The sequence below is a fragment of the Triticum aestivum genome, chromosome 3A, assembly GCF_018294505.1.
Source record: "Triticum aestivum cultivar Chinese Spring chromosome 3A, IWGSC CS RefSeq v2.1, whole genome shotgun sequence".
Taxonomy (NCBI): domain Eukaryota; kingdom Viridiplantae; phylum Streptophyta; class Magnoliopsida; order Poales; family Poaceae; genus Triticum; species Triticum aestivum.
In genome coordinates, this window is record NC_057800.1 from 722,648,648 (window position 1) to 722,658,546 (window position 9,899).

The window sequence follows — 9,899 nt, forward strand, 5'->3', positions numbered from 1 at the left end:
CGTGCATAAGGATCTTCCTCGTCGTCATCTCGGACGAACATGCACGGCCCCTGTGGACTTCCCAGCCAAGCACCATCCGTACATACTATGTATCTCCCATTCCACGCACCCATACCGTCCGTACCCTTCCTACACCGCCCACACCCGACCCTCCCACGCTCGATCCAGCCTTCACAGTGTCGTCCGCCCGTATAGACATTATATTGGCTCTCATCGTCGTCCATTCGTCCCCCCCCCCCCCCCTCCCCCTGCGAGAAGAGAGCGACCTCCCTTCCCCTAGGAAATTCGTATGCCCTCTGTCGTCGGCGCTCGCCGGTATCCTGCTCCGTTCATCACAACCGTCGGAGAAATGAATGTAACTAGACCTACTAGTAGAACGCTCGTGCGTTGCTACGAGCATCAATGCATACAAATGGATTAAATCAGTGATTAAGGCCGTGTTAAGATCAAAACTCATTTCTCACTCATACGTCTGTATGTGTTCGTACATCAAACGGGCGCCTAGCGGGCTCCCCAAAATTCAACCGTCTCGACAATCTAGGTTTCCACAAATCCCAACCATATATGAGAAAGAAATGTGTTTGTCCGGACTATCCATCATGTTATCTCCGACACATGGTCCCTACACAAAAACCCCACCCCACGATGTACCCTTCCCTTTTCCTATAGGACCCTCCCCATTCCACTGTAACGAGACATTTCTCACAGGAGCCCGCGTTGTATATAAAGTGGTATGTTGATATGTAGATATGTAGACATTCCTCAAAAGTCATTCACGTCCACCTGTTTACGTCCGGTTTCATGTCCGGTTGTAACTGTTGGACCAAGAACGGATAAAAAGGGGTTATAATGGAAGAGAATGAAGAAGAGGATGACAGCTATACTGGTCATGGGTTTCCTGAATACGATGGTACTATAATGAGAAAGAAGATGAAGAAGAGGCATCAAATGAGCCTACTGATGATCTTGGTTGGACCATTGCTAATGTAAAGAGAAACTGTATAAGTGAAAAGGAGATGGCAATTTGAACATTAGAAAATTAAAATTTTAATTATAAGAAGAAGAAACTGCTGAGGGACTACACTATGCATTCTCTCAGAAGTAGGTATGCATCATAGGTGAGGGGTTGATGTCTCTTAGTAAAGCTAGCTTTCGTTATACCCCACTTGACTATTTGATGTAACACTAGGTGTTGAGGTTATAAGCTGATGCCTTCACATGTGCTCTGCGTTAATTTTATTGTCTATTTTTAAGTTCAATTTTTGTGTCCCTCCACTTGATTTTTCGAAGTTTGAAATAACAAAACATATTGCAGAGTGTCATGTGTATAGAGGTACATTGAGCATTTTTTTGGCCTCTTTAAATCATTTTATTTTGAAAGTGCAAGAATATATAGATAAAAAATTGGAAAAATAAAAATGCTCGAGACAAAATTACAAACTAAAAGTTGTAAACAAATTGGAATAACTGAGAGCAAATTGTTCAACAGCAAACAGATAAAAGGTTACAGCAATGTCTTAGATATGGTCAGAACCTTTGACTGATTACTAGTCCTGCATGTGAGGGAGAGCTGAGAACAAACTAGTCATGAGACTCGATGCCGAGGGTCAACCACGGGCAGGGATAGTCGGCCAAGTCCTGTTGCTGGACAAGGGTAAGGCTGTTCTCTACGACGTTCACCCAGAACACCTCGACGTCCGTGTCCATATCCAGGCCCCCACCAGAATATCATCGATCATGAAGTCGCCGCCGAGGATCTCACGCACGAGCTGCATCCGGATCCGGTCACGGGCCAGCAGTAGGAAGGACCTCATGATGAAGTTACGGCGCCTGTGGCCAGCCTGCTGCCTAGCCATGTAACTGAAGTGAGGCAGCGACCGGAGCCGATAGCTGAGCACGTCCCCTTCAGGGGTCGACAGGTAAAACCGGCCACGCAAGGAGAGCCCGCACTCGGACAGCGGCTCCCCGGGCTGACTGACTCGCCACACAGCGTCCCCGGGCCTGGCGCTCAAGATCCTTTGGACGCAGCCGACCTTAAGGTAGAGCACCATGGCGGGATCAGCTGTGACGCCTCGAGACCGATGTGCTAGGTGTTTTCCAGTTATTCGCTGACGTTGTCATGTTATTTGCTTGCGTGTTGCATTTTATCATGTCATCATGTGCATTGCATTATCATGTTTTCCAAACTTGCATCCGTCCCGGTCTCCCCGTTCCTTCCGTTGTCCGTTCTGAGCCCAAAAACACTTGCACGCGCCCGCGGCATGTCCGAAATATTATTTTATTAGTGGCCAAAAATGTTCTTGGAATTGGTTGAACGTTGGCATGCAGTGTTGTTATGTTGTCAGTAGGCCGCCTGCCAAGTTTCATCGCATTCAGAGTTCGTTTGACGCCCAAACGAATGACTATAGTGGCGATATAGACGGACGTTTTCGGTCTCCGGAAACCTTGCTGGGCTGCATTTCCGTCTCTCTCTTCTCAGCCTGAGACCTCTCCTACACAGCCTAGGCCTAGCCTACCCCTCTTTGCACAGAGCATCGACCCCTCGCGCGTGTCCGAAACTGCCCCGAACCCGTACCGCTCAGTCATCACCGTTGCGTTCAGATCATCCCCTAACATCCCTAAAACATCTCCGTTTATTACTTAGATTTTCCTAGCCTATCAATTTCTCGACCGACGGATTTTGATCGGATGATCCAACTCCCCTCTTTTCCCCATATATATAGTCTTCTCCTAGCCTATTTTTGCACAAACCCTAAAATCTAGGGACATTGTCCCATCCACTCGTCGCCGCCGCCACTCCACCGAATCCCCCTCGGGATCTCCCCTCCACTCCTGATGCATCCATCCCATCGCAGCGCCGCCACCCCACCAAACTCCACTCGGCTTTCATGCCCAACCAATCTAGAGCATAACTCCTCCCTGCCTCGATCTGGATCGAGGAGCCCGAGCCCTCGCAGCCGCCCGAGGCCTCCGCGGCCTGCCCCTCCTGCCTCCTCGCCGCTCCGGTTGGACCTCGCCGGACTCCTCCCGCAGCAGTACTACACCAAGCCTCGCGTGTCAGCCTCCTTCTCGTCGTGCCCGTGCATGAGCGGACGAGCTCGAGCTCCCTCCTCTCGATCCATGGCGCCTCTGCCTCGAGCCACTGAAGAGCTCGCCCACGCCCGAGACCAGGCCACCGTCCCCTGCCCGAGAGCCCATACCCGAGGGGCTCCCTCGTTCCCCAGGCCGCCTCAATCTCTGGCCACACCTCCGATAGTCGCCATCGTCGACCTGCAGGCCAGCACTTTGCCTCCTCCTCCCGTCCTCTTCTTCGTTTTCCCTCTCTCTCTAATCCCTCTCCCTCCTAGATACTCCGTCGCCATGGATGCCCACCGTTGCTTCCTCCGGGAACGAATCCTCGTCGCCCCGAGCTCGCGCATGCTGCCATGCCCTGGCGCATCTCCTTCGCCCTTGCCTCCAGGCGACTGCATCGCCATGCCTCATCATCGCCGCTGCAAGTCCCATCTCCAACATCGCCGGCGAGCGCCACTGCCGGAGCTGCGCCTGAGCTCCTCCTCCTTGCCTCGTCCGCGCTGGAGGCGGCCTCCCATGCTCCAGCAGGACCCCACGGCCCGTCCGCCCTCTCCTCGAGCCAGCCGCAAGCAGCGCCGCCAACAGCAGATCGCCGTCATGGACGCTCGACCTCGCTGCCGTCCTTGAAACTCTACCTCGCCCTTGCTGACTTCGCCGCCTGGCCGTCATTTTTCTGCAGGAGCCGAGGCCGTCGCCTCCTTAGTACATCGCCGGCCACCTCCGGATCCGGCCGCCGAGACACGAGCCGTGCCGGATCCTCGTCGTGACTCCCGCCGGCCCTCCTCCTTGCCTTGTTCGTCTGCTGCCGTCCTGCCGATGCCCCCGGCGTCGTCAGCCACCGCTTCCTCCTCTGCTTCGAGCAGGAGGACGAGATGCGCCCGATCCGCCTCGTTCTCTCGTCAACGCCCGCTCGTCCCAGCCAGGTTGACCGCGTCCTGTCTCTCTCGCGCCAAGGCCCAGCACGCCAGCCTCCCTCTTGGTTTCGCCATCTCCACCCACTGGGTCGTGGCCCATGGTGAGCAGCGCTCCCATACCCCCTCCTTCTCTGGTGGGCCATCTAGATACGGCCCGAGGTGTTTTTTCCCTGCTGCGAATTTGTCTAATTTTCTAGAGAGCCCTGTTTTGCAAAAAAACCCTTCTAGTTCATGCATTTAATAACTCTCAAACCGTGCATCCAAATTAAACAAACCTTATATGAAAAATGACTAGAATTTCATCTAGTTTCATAATATGCAACTTTCATCCATGTTTAAAATGCTTATGATGTTGTTTGACTAAGTTTTTCTCATATGCCATGTTAAGATGCTTTAATTCATAACTTAATAACCGTAGCTTGGTTTTTATTAAACTTTATATGTAAATGGGGTAGAATTTTGCCTAGTTTAACATGGTGGCATCACTTTGCATGTTTAACAACTATAAAATTTGGTTTAGGGAAGAACAGTACCAAACCTAATATATGCATATGGGGATTTACCAGAATTGTTGTTCGTTGCTTCCGGCCTCATTTAAACTTGACTGCACCCTCTTGCCATGCTAACAACATTTAATATTGTTGGGTACATAAATGAGATCAAAATAAATAACTTGAATGTGGTGTTCCATCAATATGCAACTCGTTGCATATTGAGCTCCACTTAACTTGTAGAGTTGTTTGTGCACTTTGTCATGCCATGCATATTTAAACCGGACATGCATCATACTTGGTTGTGCATCATGCCATGTTTATGTGGTGGTTGTTTACTATATTGTATGCTTCTTTCCATTGTTGCTTCTTCGGGTTGGTTCTGATAACGTCGCATTTGTGAGTACCCGTTCGACTACGTCTGTTTGTCTTCTTCATGGACTTGTTCTTCTTCCTTGCGGGATTTCAGGCAAGATGACCATACCCTCGAAATCACTTCTATCTTTGCTTGCTAGATGCTCGCTCTTTTGCTATGCCTATGCTGCGATACCCACCACTTGATTATCATGCCTCCCATATTGTTAAGCCAAGCCTCTAACCCACCTTGTCCTAGCAAACTGTTGTTTGGCTATGTTACCGCTTTGCTCAGCCCCTCTTATAGCGTTGTTAGTTACAGGTGAAGATTGGAGTTTGTTCCTTGTTGGAACATGAATATTTTGTTGCGATATCACAATATCTCTTATTTAATTAATGCATCTATATACTTGGTAAAGGGTGGAAGGCTCGGCCTTATGCCTGCTGTTTTGTTCCACTCTTGCCGCCCTAGTTTCCGTCATATCAGTGTTATGTTCCCGGATTTTGCGTTCGTTACACGGTTGGGTTATAATGGGAACCCCTTGACAGTTCGCCTTGAATAAAACTCCTCCAGCAAGGCCCAACATTGGTTTTACCATTCGCCACCTAGGCTTTTCTTTCCTTGGGTTCTGCAGACTCAAGGGTCATCTTTATTTAAACCCCCGGGCTAGTGCTCCTCTGAGTGTTGGTCCAACCTGTCAGCTGCTGGTGGCCACCAGGGGCAACTCTGGGCTGGCCTACCGAAACCTTGGACAATCCGGTGTGCCCTGAGAACGAGATATATGCAGCTCCTATCGGGATTTGTCGGCACATTCGGGTGGCTTTGTTGGACTTGTTTTACCATTGTCGAGGATGTCTTGTAACCGGGATGCCGAGTCTGATCGGATTGTCTTGGGAGAAGGAATATCCTTCGTTGACCGTGAGAGCTTGTGATGGGCTAAGTTGGGACACCCCTGCAGGGATTTGATCATTCGAAAGCCATGCCCGCGGTTATGGGCAGATGGGAATTTGTTAATGTCCGGTTGTAGAAAACCTGAATTGATCTTAATTAAAATACATCAACCGCGTGTGTAACCGTGATGGTCTCTTCTCGGCGGGGTCCGGGAAGTGAACACGGTGTTGGAGTTATGCTTGACGTAGGTTGTTCTAGGATCACTTCTTGATCATAGTTGTTCGACCATGCTTTTGCCTTCTCTTCTCACTCTCATTTGCGTATGTTAGCCACCATATATGCTAGTCGCTTGCAGCAGCTCCACCTCATACCTTTTACCTTACCCATAAGCTTAAATAGTCTTGATCGCGAGGGTGCGAGATTGCTGAGTCCCCGTGACTCACAGATACTTCCAAAACCAGCTTGCAGGTGCCGATGATACCGTGCAGGTGACGCAACCAAGCTCAAGGAGGAGCTCGATGAAGATCTTGTCCTTTGTGTTGTTTCGTTCTAGTTGATCAGTAGTGGAGCCCAGTTGGGGTCGATCGGGGATCTGTGTAGCATTTGGGGCAGTCTTCTTTTATTTTGGTTCCGTAGTCGGACCTTGATTGTATCTGGATGATTTAATGCTTTATTCATGTAATTGTGTGAAATGACAATTGTAAGCCAACTATGTATCTCTTTCCCTTATGTATTACATGGGTTGTGTGAAGATTACCTCACTTGCGACATTGCTTTCAATGCGGTTATGCCTCTAAGTCGTGCTTCGACACGTGGGAGATATAGCCGCATCGAGCGCGTTACATCAGCTTCAGCCTCGCCGTCGTCGTAGACCATTCCGGCCGCTTTCCATTCGATCGTTACATGTGGGTTCTCTAGGAAGATGCTGGGCAGGTCAGCCACGGCCCTGGACCATAGTACGTGTACATCATAGGTGAGGTGTTGATGTCTCTTAGTAAAACTAGCTTTCGTTATACCCCACCTCACTATTTCTTGTAACATTAGGTGTTGAGGTTATAAGCTGATGCCTTCACCTGTGCTCTGCGTTAATTTTATTGTCTTTTTTAAGTTCAATTTTTGGGTCCCCCCATTTGATTTTTCGAAGTTTGAAATAAGAAAACATATTGCAGTGTCATGTGTATAGAGGTACATTGAGCATTTTTGTGGCCTCTTTACATCGTTTTATTTTGAAAGTAGAATCATCTCTTGTCGGTGTAATCAATCTTTGAAACTTCCAATATTAGTTCCTTTAAATCTGAGCCGTTTAATTTTTATACGCCTAATCCAAGCCGTTATTTTTCTTATGTTAATAATAGATAGATGTCATATAAATATATACCTCAGAAATCAAGAGTATGTTGGTAATTTGGACCATTGTCTGACTTAGATACCTGCGATACAAAAATCATATATATGGTTTCTAAGATAAATTGTATGCAAAACTCCAGATGGTAAAATTTACAGGAACCATACCTACGGTCAAGATCATTTCTCATGAAAAATGAGCCGCCATTATTAGTCACATATATTCATGTATGAAGGCTATAATCGATCTGTTACTATATCAAGTAGCTCTGAGCCTCTGACACGGGAACTAAGCTAAATCAAGGTACATAATGAAAATACACTCCTACTACTACTTGAACTATGAAGGCCATAATTGAAATACATTAGATTGACGAATATAGATCTACAAACAGTAAAACAAAACTGTTGGTTCACTTAGCATTTGTTTATTGTGGATAAATACAAAAAATGTCCCGATTTTATGAACTAAATTTGGTTAAGTGAGGCCCACCCAACTATGGATCGGATCCAAGATAGGACTTCATGCCACGAGGTCAACGAGAAAAAGCAACTAGGGTGAAGCTGAGCGATGGACTCCATCATCTACTCATAGAACATCACTGCAGATGGTACTGTGGGCTTGCTACTGTAAGGAACTATTTCTAGGGAGTAGTTGTTGGGCCTCCAAGTGCAGATATTTGCAACGAATGATAACTTTCCTCCCAGTAGAGATACCAATATATCAATCCATCATAGAAGAAGCTATATATGCAACACAAATAAGATCCCACTTATGTCCATAACAGTTATAGTGAAGTAGTCAAGCTCGCTATCGCTAGTTCCAACAAGTTATGAACTAAAAACGCGGAATTAAGTATTGTATTTTCGAATTAATTAATTAAAAACTGAAAATGAAAGAGCATATGAATGAGTTTTGGGGAGTTTCTTATGAAGGAAATGGTACTTTGGTTGATAGGTTCGCTAGTAGCATCTCCCGTCACGGCAATGACAGATAAATAAAACCATAGATAGGTGTAATGAGCAATCAAACATTCATGACAAAACAAAACTTATGTTGGTATCATCTTATGTGAGAGAGAGGGAGGGAGGGAGAGGGAGACTTGATGGATGCACATGTTGAATCCTTCATGCCCCTAGGGTTGTGTACAAAAAGCTGTATCAACTAGCATGGCTATATGTAGAATCAATCAAGAGATATGAGCTCCTCCATGATTACAACTCCAGTTTGATTAGACAAGCTGGGAACAGCCGGCATCTAGAAAAATCATATGACACAATTAGATATGAAATAGAAAAGGATAACATCCGAATGAATATAAGTAGTGAATGGCTATAAGATAACAGCCGCCATTGTCATGCTATTTTGTTTTCCGTTTCCAACACGAAATTCCTTGTGGAATATAAGTAGTGAATGGCGTGCATACCCAATATGCCAGGATGATGAACATCAAAGTATTCATATCTTCTTTTTTATTAGCATCTGCAACCTGTTGAAAAATGGATGCTAAATTTACTTACATTACTTGATGAATATCAGGAGGCGATGCTAGAAGCTTGCTTGTGTGCTAGCTGTTGTTGTGATTCGAAGGAATTTGCAAGTTCACTGAATGGAAAAAAGAGTGACTATGGTGAGAGATGACTAAATCTATAGTTTTGAATCCCTTTACAATCAATACTTTAAATAGCAACCAGAATTTCTTTTCATGAGCCAGTGATTAATCAGTCAAAAGTTGTTCTGCATATTAGTAAAATGTTCTATTTTAACTAGAAAGTATAATTTCTTTGCTGAACCATGGATCGATCAATGTTGAATTAGCTCCGAATATTTTGTGGAGGTTCGCTGAATCACTTGTCTGAATCTTTATACCAACTATGAGTGTTCCATAATTGTGGGATTTTTTTATCACCTTTCCAGTACATGGAAATCTCCTAGGATGACAAATAAGAAGTAAACCAAAATATCCGGCAGCAGCTGGTTCCCATGTCTGGTTGTTGGTTCTATAAAATGCATATCTGATTGCTCCATATTCATTTGTTCATGCCTACTTTAATGAGCAGTTGAGCACTACTTGAGGCAGAGTATTTACATCCTAAATTTCATTGTTTACTGTTTGTAGGTGTACTTGCTCTTCTCTTGCTGTTGTTGCTTCTAGATATGCAATCTATGCTTGCTTTGCAGAAGTGGAGATGGAAAGGAAGTTGTCATTAGTCAAGTCATGTGAGCTAGGAAGGGACCAGAAAAGAGAACATCTTGTTTGGAGTGGAGAAGACTATGATTAAATCATACAATATAGTATTCTTGGTGACTAAAGTCCATATAGGTAAGGTTACTGACACACTAAGCTTCAATCTTCATAGATAAAATATATTGTAAAATTTTCCATGGAGAGCCTACATATTTAGCCAAGAAAAGGGACTCCACGGAGCTTTAGATTCTTGTTTTGCTGTGATTTTGCAAGGTTTTTGCAGATATTTATTGCTCAATCAAAAAGACATGTTTTACTCAACCTTAGTATGATTGTTCAGAACTATTTAACTTAGGCAAAGAAACAGTGCACACACTTACACTTTAATAATGGGATGTCTCTCAATTTTGCCAATCATGTAGGAACTATAAGGTGCAAACATACAGGAGCCCGTTGTGAGCAGCATATTCTTTTTGGTTTTAGGAATTCTAAGGTGGAGCGTGTTATATATTTCCATAAGTCTTTACCGCTTACCTATTTCTCAGTGCCATGGATTTTAAATGTAGTAACTTGTCATTATTCTTTACAGTCAGGCGTTGAGTTGTGCCCTCGGTAAGGCAACACGGAGGATACTATTCATCGT